This window comes from Pinus tabuliformis, chromosome 7 (genome assembly GCF_031772625.1).
Source record: "Pinus tabuliformis cultivar Carrire ecotype Pingquan chromosome 7, CPIR1, whole genome shotgun sequence".
Lineage (NCBI taxonomy): Eukaryota > Viridiplantae > Streptophyta > Pinopsida > Pinales > Pinaceae > Pinus > Pinus tabuliformis.
In genome coordinates, this window is record NC_142293.1 from 104,579,429 (window position 1) to 104,591,236 (window position 11,808).

Below are 11,808 nucleotides of genomic sequence, written 5' to 3' on the forward strand. Positions count from 1 at the left end.
GTGCTCCATGTTATAAATTCTCGAACCTCTAAACATCACCACAAAAAGGCCATTTCCATAGGAGTTGTCTATAATGCGACTTTTTGAGATTCCGGTGACGGAATCCGGCAGAAGAAATTGACATGAAATCATGATTTGTTGCAGTTAAAATGGTTTTTTAACTGCATATTCGGATTCAGCACCCTGAAAAACCCCTGGGACGGTTTCATTGTGTAGAAATTAGCTATCAAACTTGGATTCCAATAAATTACTGCCGGATTTTCACCGGAAAAAATCGCCAGAAAGACTTTCAAAAAGTCGCGTTAAAGACTACTCCATTTCCATACACCATAGATACCCATATATCGGAGATATTCTTTTGTTTTGTAATTCTAGTTTCTTAAGAACGTTTACCTTCCCAATCTCCATTGAACGAGACGACACCCCTTACAGGATGATGACAATAAATTACAAGGGGCTCTGCCGTACATTAAAATCGCTGCTGGCAGGCCTTATTCAAACGGTTGGGCACCTCCGTTCGCTGAACATACAAAATAATGAACCGAATCCCCTCTACGAGAAGTCCCTGATCATCCTCAATAGAGGCATTCAATTGGTGAAAATGTGCGAGAAAACCAACCCTTTTAATACTTTTCAGAGCCTCAGATATGCTTCTGAAATCCACCAGCTGGAAAAGGAAATCCGTGACTTCGTTCAATACCAGATACCTGACCAATTATCTCTTGAGTTGGCCAATATCATATCGGAGTTCAAGAGTCTTCGCCATCTGTACGAGTTGGAGGCAGTGGATGAGAGAAACGTGAATAAAACAATCGTTCCCAGGCTCACCAATGATTCCGATGAGAATGCCATGATGTTACAACAAATGGGTCCACATGGTATGCTTGTTGGAGCTTTTGACGAAGCTTCTACTTCTAATTGTAGTGGCTCACTGAAATCTGATTTTGTAGTGGGACTGGAGAAAAATATTGTTAATGTTAACGGGATTCTACTCCAGAGAGCGGTGTCCGTAGTAGCGGTGCAAGGTATGGGGGGCGTTGACAAAACAACTATGGCATTGTCCCTCGGCAATGATCAAGAAATTAAAGGTAATTGGGGATTTTAATTATTCAAACCATTTTCATTTCCTAAAAGGCTATCTTTTTGCACTTAATAAATTTATATTTCTGTACAATTTATGGAATTTCCATCCTAACAAATTGATCTTTTATGTATGGCAGGTGCTTTTCAAAACAATATCATTTTCATCACGGTCTCACAATCCCCGAACCTGAAGGAAATTTAGAGACCATGTGGGAGAAGATTATTCGGAGGAAGAAACCTGAATTTCAGAATATCGAGGATGCACATACACAGCTGCAGCAGCAGCTGTTCAGGCGAGCCAGGCGAACTCTTGTGGTGTTGGATGATGTCTGGTCTATGGCAATTTTGGAAAAATTGTTATTTGAAGGCGAAGGTTATAAGACCCTTGTCACAACCCGAGATCGTTCTATCATCCGCACAACACCCTCTACCAGGCTTTATGAATTGCCATTGCTGGATGATGCAGATGCTCTGCCCCTTTTCTGCTTCTGGGCTTTTGGACAGAAATCAATTCCAAGTAATGCGGACGAGCAGCTAGTCAAGCAGGTATGTCTCGTACAGTACTGGAATGCTATTTATATGCAATATATTATTTTACGAAGTTTGATTCAATTTAATGATTGTGACACAGTGTTCTCCTAAATGTCCCAAATTACAAGCAATTACTACAGTGGCATATCATATCAAGATATCATTATAGTTTCACATAATTACATATTAATACTTACTCTGCCATTAACAATGGTATCGGTAATCCAGTGAACAAGATTCTAGCCATAGACTGAATTGTATATTCATCTTCATAAACAATCAAACAAAAACCTGTGAATAATGAAGCAAAATATTCATGCTTTCAACAACCTTTGCTTTTGGTATTTGATTGGTTTCCACCTATAAGATTTTCAATTAGTGTTGCTGATGTATGAATCACAGGTGCAAGCGGAATGTAAAGGCCTGCCACTTGCTCTGAAGGTGATCGGAAGCTCTTTGTATGGTCAGCCTCATCCAGCCTGGGAGGGTGCCAAGAACAAGCTCTTAAATGGGGAATTGATGTCAGATTATCACAAAGAAGGGCTTCTTAGATGCTTGGAGACCAGTATTGATGCCCTGGACGAGGAAGCACGGGAGTGCTTCTTAGACTTGGGGTCATTTGCAGAGGATAGAAAAATCTCAGTGGATGCATTATTGGATATTTGGGTCTATGTGCGAAAGATGGAGTGGCAAGATGCTTTTGTCATATTGTTAGAGCTTGCAAGCAGAAATCTGTTGAATTTAACAAGCAATCTCAGGTAAGCGCCTTCATTTCTAATTGTTGTGTGCTTAAGATCATTTAATCTTGGCTTCCTCTGTCTTATACATTGTATTGTTGTCTTGGTAATTGGATGTAGTGGGAGCCAAGCAATCAATTATGGCAGTGCCTCTGAGCTGTACTTTTCTCAACATGATGTAATGTGGGTTTTGGCCCTATATTCGGCATCGCGAGGCAACATAGCTCGTAGGAAGAGGTTGCTTATGCCCAAAAAGGAGGACAGTTTGCCAGCAAAATGGGAACTGCTCAAGGATCAAGCCTTTGATGCTCAAGTTGTTTCCATTCACACAGGTGGGTGATTTTAACAGCTTTGCTTGAAGCATTCATAATTTTTTCTAAACACGGGATTCAAAAGAATTGTCACATGCCAACCTTATCCTACAGCAAATAAGCGTTTCACTCTGTGATCTGCAAGAAAAGATATGTAATGATATCTAGGTGTTGATCATTGATTCAAAAGTTCTTACAAAAGATATGCAATGATTTGATAGGGTGTGCAATAACCTATAATGTTCTAATCTAACTTTGCATCTGTGGTTCACCTCTGTAGGTGCAATGGAAGACGGTCAGTGGTGTGAGATGAATTTTGGTGAGGCAGAGGCTTTGGTTTTATTCTTTTCTGCGAGCAAATACTTTCTTCCATCATTTTTGAGTTCCATGAGGAAACTGAAACTCCTCATAGTATTTAATTATGGGTACACGAAAGCCACAGTGAACGGTCTACCAGCCTTATCTTCACTTACTCAGCTTAAGACTATTCACTTGGAGAAGTTGAATGTGCCCCGACTTCAAGAGCACAGTAAAGTCTTGCAGAACTTGGAGAAGCTATCTCTGAGATTATGTGAAGGGCTTGGAAATATGTCCAGGTTCAACAGTTCCCAGTCAAGCCTAAAGCTTCCCATAATGCAAGATTTTAACTTGGACCACTGCTGTGATTTAGAGGAGTTACCCCCTGGTATCTGTGACACGTCTTCAGTTGAGAAGTGGTCTATCACTAGTTGTCAACTTCTACAAAAATTGCCTGATGACTTGGGAAGCTCGGCTCTTTAAGAATGCTAAGCGTATCTGCATGTCTAGGTCTAAAAGAGCTTCCAGCATCTATTGGAAAACTTGGGAAGCTGGAATATCTGGACATTTCGCTATGTGAATGCCTAAAAGAACTTCCCCAGGAAATAAGACAACTAAAGAAACTCGAGGAGCTTGACATGAGAGAGTGCTCCCGATTGAGGAAGCTGCCTAAATCAGTTGGAGGGCTGAGATATCTAAAGCATATTATCTGTGATGAGAAGATTGGACAGCAATGGATGCGTTTCAAGAGCTCTGCTATTCCAGAGCTTAGAGTTGAAGTGGTAGATGCACACTTCAGTCTGGATTGGCCGGATGCTTGATATCTTACCTACACAACAAGGAGTTAAATCATAAACTGGTAAGACACCAAGACATGTTTTTATGAATATGGGAAAGGTTATGGGTATTGAAAAGTCTCCAAGTTCCAGTTCAGCTGATCAAGATGACGATTTGACTTCTCTTAGAAGGAATTTCGTTTTTGTTATTTGTTTTTTAAAATATCCATTTATCTACCAATAATCTTGAAGTGAAGTCCATGAATGTAGATGTAAATGGCCACTTCTGTTGTCCTTGTTCCAAACAAGGATCTTTGTAATGTTTTGCTTTATTTTATGATAATAAAAGACATGTTATTCATGTCCCATTTCCATTATTACCATTATTACCATCTCTAAAATCTAGTTATCCACATATTCTAAGGGTGTCTGTAAATTCCTTGGAGTCTATCACTGGGATATGCAACAGTGTTGGTTAGATTGATTGCAGATTTCATAAGTTCCTAATTGACACTACATTTAGAGTTCACAGTCTATTCCTAATTGACACTACATTTAGAGTTCACAGTCTGAACTAAATTTGCTTCTCTCTGTGAACTCTAAATGTAGTGTCAATTAGGAACTTATCAAACCTGTCTTCTCCACTACCAATTTGGCTGTGATGTATGTATATATGTTTTTGTGTATTCTTGTTATCTGCGGGTTAGACTGGGCATTTAATCTGCAAATTTTATCTGTTTTAAGAGGAATGTTTGCGTCTTGCAAAATTCCAAGAGTTCATATATTTTTTTTAAGTGAAACTTAAATTTTATACAAAACTGAACATATTTAAAATTCTAAGAGAAATGTACTCTTTTGTGATTAAACAGATCCACAGGGATTATCACCACCCATTGAGAAAACTTAGTTGTAGCTTTTACTGTTCGATTTCAAGTTGAAAGGGAAATGAAAACTCAGTGAGACTAGATGCAAATCTTACTTAGGAAACGAGCTGTTGGAAGACCTTCCAAGTTACATTGGGAGCTTGGGTTTATGTTGGGGCAAAATTCTGATCACTAAAGTCGAACCCAATTAGCAATCCAGGTTGGTCAAATACAATTATAAAAGGAATGAAACCAGATACACTAAATGGTAAAGTTTTAGATTCACTTATCTGAAATATAAAATGAAAACGTTGGTCCAACTATTAAAGGGATGAAGCCGAAGAAACCAAATGGCAGTCGTAGATTCGCTTCATTTGAAATAAAATATGAAAACCCTGGCTGTATTACTATCCAGTTGGTCGAAATAGCTAATACCAAAGCTAATGCATCCCTGTTATGATATGCACGAATAACAACAGCTAGCAGGGCTGTCAAAATCGAATTCAAACAGATTACACAGGTAAGATTTGGAATCGCGCACTTGCGTTTTAAGATTATGGGAATTTCAGATTTACAGAACCAACACTTAACAAAGATATGCCTCAAACGGCTTAAACCACCACCCACAATAACTATGAATTTCTTCCTATATTAAAAAAATGTCTTCTGGTCGTACTGTGTCAATCAGGCTTATAATGATTCAAGAATAAAACAAACAATAAGTTTTGAATTTCCTATGTGTTACTGGTGCAAAGTTCTTTGATGCGTTTCTTTTTTTTCTTTGCTTTTTTCTTCTTTGGCTTTCAGCTCCCTGTTCTGTTCTCTCCTTCACTCTTGTGTTCACTTTTACAAAGAGCTGTTGAAGAAGTGCCTCGCTCATGAAGGGTTCTCCTCAATGTCCAAGGCTGAATTATGTTGTCTGAATTATATTTGAAACAGGAAATCTATCCAAATTCTGGTTAAGCAACTAATACTATGAAGTGTTAACCAATACTATGAAGTCTTAAAAATGTTGTGAGATGCATAATAATGCTAAATGATTTTAATTTACATACATAATGCAATATTATTTAACCTATTCTTACATACATAATGCAATATTATTTAACCTATTCTTATTAGGAGTAAATTTTAATTACTAAACATGAAATTAGTGTATATTTAACTTATTCTTATTAAGAGTAAATTTTAAGTAGTAAACATGAGATTAGTTACACTGTTCTATTATTTCTAAAATATAAAATTATTGAAAAATACATAAACATATGTTTAATATAAAATTATTTAAAAAATACATAAACATATGTTTAATCTTATTAGGAGTAAATTTTAATTAGTAAACATGAGATTAGTTACGCTGCTCTACTATTTCTAAAATATAAAATTATTGAAAAAATACATAAATATGAACAGAAAATAAAGATAGATAAATCTATGGTTAAATTACTATTCACAATCTTACTTTACCACAAGGCAATTTTAAAAAAGTTATTATACTATTCATTTAAGAAAATATACTAAAACAATACAAGCTTATAGTGATAAGAATAACAACATAGGCAGAAAGAATTCCAAACATTTCTAAAATATAAAATTATTGAAAAAATACATAAACATGAACAGAAAATAAAAATAGACAAATCTATAATTAAATTACTATTCACAATCTTACTTTACCACAGAGCAATTTAAAAAAATATACTATTCATTTAAGAAAATATACCAATAAAACAATACAAACTTATAGTGATATTCATTTAAGAAAATATACCAATAAAACAATACAAACTTATAGTGATAAGAATAACAACATCAGAAAGAATTCCAAACATACACTTTTGAAGGCCTATGCTTCTCCTCAAAATTTGTCGAAGTGTTTCTTCTCATTAAATATTTCAAAAAGCCTATCAGCGTTCAAAGATTTTACTCCATAACTGTTTGGTGCATTTTCTTAGGTTCTTTAATGTAGTTATAGCTTTCCAATTTTTCTTTTTAATATTTTTTGAAAATATTTTAATTACCATAGTATACTATATGGGTTCAATTTATTACGTAAGTGATCCAAATTATAATGTTTCGTATTATAATAATTTATTAATTAATAAAATAAATAATAATAATAACCATTGTTATTCGTTAATTAATTAATAAAATAATAAATTATAATATTAAGTTAATATAAATAAATAAATAAATAAAATATAATTAAAAAATAAAAATAAATTTATAGAAACAAAATTAAAATTAATAAAAGTAAATGAATAAAATAAATAAATAAAAAATTATAGAAAAAGTAAAGTTAAAGAAAAATTAAGACAAAAACAAAAATTGTATAATAAGATATGGATTATGTGTATGAAGAAATTTTTTCTATTTTTGGAATAAGTTGTTTTGTTTAATGGATGAGAAGAAGGATGTTGGACATTTTTTTCTTAGGAGAATTTTAGGATATGAGAGATTCATTAGTAGATGTAGTTGATTGAGGGCTGAAGGGTGGACAATTCTAGAAAGAGATAGTGCAATGAAATCTACAACTAAGCGGAGAGTCATCCCCAACATGGTTGTGGTGTGGATTACGGAAGCACAATGGTTTTGAAATCACAAGTAAGATACTTCTTTGTTTTAAATGTAAGTTTTTATTTCTTGTTGATTTCGTAAATTATATGCTAATTAGTTGAAATCTTTTTGTTAGACACCTAATCTTTGGGATTAGGTAAATCCATGTAAACAATATAAATACGAAAATAAAGGGAATTGGAAGAGGAAGAGACATTGGGAGACGAAACCAAATAGTTTCCCTCTCCATGTATATATTCATGTTTCGTGTTAATGCAAAAACAAAATCGCTTTGTGGAGTTACCTCCTGGTCTGACATGGTATCAGAGCCAACCCCATTTTTGGCTTCCTTCATTCCCTTGTAACTCCTTCCTGCCTCTGTTCTGCATTTCTGCAGAATGACACCTATGCCATAGTCCTGCAAAATCATGTGCAATGTTATTGAATGCATTGGTCAACACTGCATGTCATATTCCTACTATTCAAAGGGTCGAATTACTACATTGAGGCATTTATTTGCTACTTGGTACCTAGAAGATTGAATCGACGTGAAGACCAGAGCGAGGTGTTGTGTTAAATGGTTCAAGTTCAATGGTGTTTAGCATGTGGTAAATCTCTTTTAAGAGCTTGAGAAGTTTGTTGATAAATTTTAAGAGCGTATATGCTAGAGTTAAGCATGTTTTAAGAGCATATATGTTGGAGTTAAGTCTATTTTAAGAGCATATATTCTGGAGTCAAGTCTATTTTAAGAGCATGACTATGTCTATGTATTGCATCAATGCTTGTTTCCTTCACATTCGAGCCCCCACTTATTCCCACAACTATCACCACTTATGGCATATTTGTCTGATTCAACTCTACCTATCACACAAAGACTTCAACAATCAATCCATCATATAACTTGATTGGTGAAGACTCCTCCTTTAACAATTAATGGAGCCTCCCACTCCCTATTCCAAGTTGAAACTTTCTCCTAGGGAGAAGGTGCCGATTACCCCTTGCCTTCACCTCTATGTATCTCAGTGACATGGTCGTCACTGTTGCCATTGATTTTTTGTTGAATTCTCTTCATATTGTTACCCAATTTGGAGCTAAGTTACTCAAATATCTACAAAAATGCTTGAACAAATGGGAACTTCTGTGTTGAACTTGCTGGAGTGATTGGCTCTGTGTGGGATTGCAAAACCGAGTTTCGACTTGTAGAAATGTCTATATATTTCTCCGTCAAACTTCGTTGAAAATTATCCTAAAGAAGATCGACATTAGTTGAAAAATCTAGAAGGTCGGGTTGCGATACTATAGTGATTAAGAATGACAAGGGTTAATTATCAGTAATCTATGTGATTTTCCCCCAGAGAAATGGGTCAGATTGGTAAATCCTGTGCAACGTGTTTGTGGTGCATGATGCAGCCTTGGAGCAGTCTTGTGTTGAAGAAAATGGTGTGGTGAATGGTATGTCCACTCCTTTTTAAAACACTATGTGTATATGTTGACTGTGTTGTGCGTTTATCGTGAATGTATTGGTGGTATAAGTGGCATATAAAGTGCATTGAGTGATTTTTATAAGGTCATGGATTATAAAGTGAAGGTTTTGAAAAAAAAAGGTTTGATATATTATTTATATGGTATCAAATTGCATGGAGTTTGGAGGAATATTAAGGGTTTAAACCTTTAATTGAAGATTTATATTACATCAATCTTTTTTGCAAAGTATTTTGAGCCCAAACGAGTTTTTATGATGCATTCATTAATTTCCATTGTGGGAGTAGTTTTCTCTGGCAAAGAGAACTATCCTGAGTGATCCCGGAAGATAAAACACACCCTCATTTTCAATGATTTGTGGAAACGGGTTTGTGAGGGAGAAGGATACAATGCTCCTGTAAAGCCCACTTCAAATAAGGAGCTTTCCATTTGGGAAAACAAGAATAGCAAGGCCTATGCCTTGATTACAACATTGGTAAATGAAGAGGTCAGGCACCATATTTCGCCATTTTCAAATGCTTTTGAAGCCTTAAAGAAGTTGAAGGAATTGTATGACTCACACTCTGAACTTGAAGTTGTTCAATTGATGATTACATAGTCTTGAATTAAAAAATGATGACCCTCTTTCCTTAACATAAGAAGTAAGATCCATTATGCATGATATAAAAACCACTGGTGTTGAAATACATATTCCTCTCATAGCTTATGTCATGGCACTATATCCCACCTATTCACATTATCTTGAGTCATTGCAAGCAAGTGGAAACCTTAAGGATATTATCTTTGACACCATTGAGAAGAAGTTTCTTGAGAGAGAGAAGGATTTTGGGAAGAAGAAAGCTCCTCAGTCTTCTAAAGAAGTTGTGTGTCTTGCACATAGAGAGAAGAATCATGCACAAGATTCTTCTAAAGGAAGAGGTGGCCAAAGAGGAAGAAGAAGGAGGAATTTTAGAGGCAGGGGGGTAGACAGTTCTAAGGAGAAAAGTTTTATCTTCATTGCATACGATGCAATAGATATGGACATGATTCATCCACATGTAAGTTGTCATGGGACAAAATTGAGTAGGAAAGAAATGAAGGAAAAGGTAAAACCAATGACAAAGGGAAAGGTAAAGCACCTGAATCCACTCACTATGTTGTGGCACATTGTAATAATGGAGTAACTGAAGACTTGTTTAATGCTTCACTTTCTTCTTGGAAAGATTGTTGGTTTCTTGATTGAGGAGAAACTTGCCACATGATGTTTAGGAGATATTGTTTTGAATAATTCACTAGCAATGTTGACGGAGCATTATACTTTACACACAAGTCAAAACTTAAGCCATCAGGGCTTGGCACCATCAGGCTCAAACTGCCTGGTCTTCCGTACTTTCTTCTGCATGATGTTTTATATCTCTCGGAGCTAAGGAGAAAGTTGTTGTCTTTGGTCCACATCTGCTAGCAAGGACACTCCATTCATATGTTCGATGACAAGGTTGAGGTGAGAAAAGCATCAAATCACTCACTTGTCATGACGAGGATAGAAGAATAAATACTTCTGAAGCTACAAGGTACCTCTGCTCGTGCACAAAACTTTTAATGTAATTCTCACTATGATGAAGGTAAATTTCCATCAAGTCTTTTATGGCATGTTAAATTTTGAACTATGACAACCTTCGTTTGTTGAAGAAAACTGGTGTTACTGGTTTGCCTACAATTCCTAGGAAACTTAAGCAATGCGATGCTTGTATTCTAGGAAAGCATAGCAAACAATCTTTTCATGATTCTCATTCCAGGGCACGTAGAAAAATTGAACTTGATGCTTTTGAAGCATTCAAGAACTTTCATGCATGGATTGAAAATGATGCAAAATCTCATATTGGCTCTATTGGCACTGATAATGGAAAATAATATGCTTCAAATGAATTTTAATACTATCTTCACTAGCATGGGATCAAACATCAAACAATTGTTCCTTATAATCCCCAACGTAATGGAGTAGCTGAAAGAATGAATAGGACAATCTTAAATATGGTACGTTCCATGATGTTTTTCAAGAATGTTAAGCTGATATTTTGGGTTGATACAGTTCTATGTGTATATACCACTTGCTTCATGAATTTCTTAGGAGGGAGCCACTGCTTATACCTTCTCTTTATCAGCACCGGATGGATCAACTACTCGATCTCGTGCTGTATCAGTGCCTGGATCTGCTCTTGGCGCTGCTGGCTACGGCTCTTGTTTGAATAGCTGGCTAGATGCATGGGGTGGATGGGATACGCTACCTTTCAGTCTTTCAATTACCACGATTGAAAAAACCTACTACCCGCCTCTCTAATTCAAGCTGCCAGATTCACTTGTTTTGGGATGGCTAACAGATTCCCGTACTTCTCGTATCCCTTTCCACGAAAGGATCAATAAGATCGAGAAATGAAAGGACAAACTGGATATTCATATTCTTTCTTACACCTAAACGTGAAATTCACAAAACTTTGGCTATGTCTGTGAAGAGTTTTCTTCCGGTCCAGTCTCTGGACCCCGATGACCCAGATCCCCGTCTGGATGGGCCGAATGGAGTTTGATTCGATTGATCCGAATGGGTACGAATAACACATATGAGCTCGTTACTCCCAACTGGACGATAAATCTATGCTGCCCCCCCCCGTTAGGGGGAACGAATACTGTTTTGCGGAGCGAAAGCGACCCCCCTACCCGAGGGCATATGCTGGTTGTTCTAGTCGGTAGGTTGTTCGCATCGGATTTCTTTCTATTGCACTCCCTCCCTAGGGTTCTTTTCACCTTTCCCTCACGGTACTTGTACGCTATCGGTCATTGAGGAATACTTGGGCTTAGAGGGTGGTCCCCCTTTCTCGCTACGAAGCGATCCTAATTCAAACACGCTGCGAAACTGCAACCTTAGTCACCATCTCCATATCTTGTTTACTTGTAAGCTTTACTAGTTATGCCCTATGGACCGACCCCATCGTCTCCCGCATTGGGTATATTGGGATCTGGACATATTCTGTGATGAACGTACGGGAAAACCAATTGTCTCGATCGTTGGATATCGTCGAAAAATAAGTGTTATCGATCGCGATTCGACTCCAATCGTTACGGTCCGGTACCAAGATCTGGACCTAGATGAGCTTACCTCATTATAACAGCGGGGACTGTGACCATGAAAAAGGCTCCT

The 11,808-nt window shown here is 36.5% G+C and overlaps 1 pseudogene; it reads left to right on the top strand.

Annotated features, from left to right (window-relative positions):
• Positions 1–1,027: 1,027 nt before the first annotated feature.
• On the top strand, positions 1,028–3,780 carry LOC149245500 (putative disease resistance protein At4g33300; annotated as a pseudogene).
• The last annotated feature ends 8,028 nt before the right edge of the window (positions 3,781–11,808 follow it).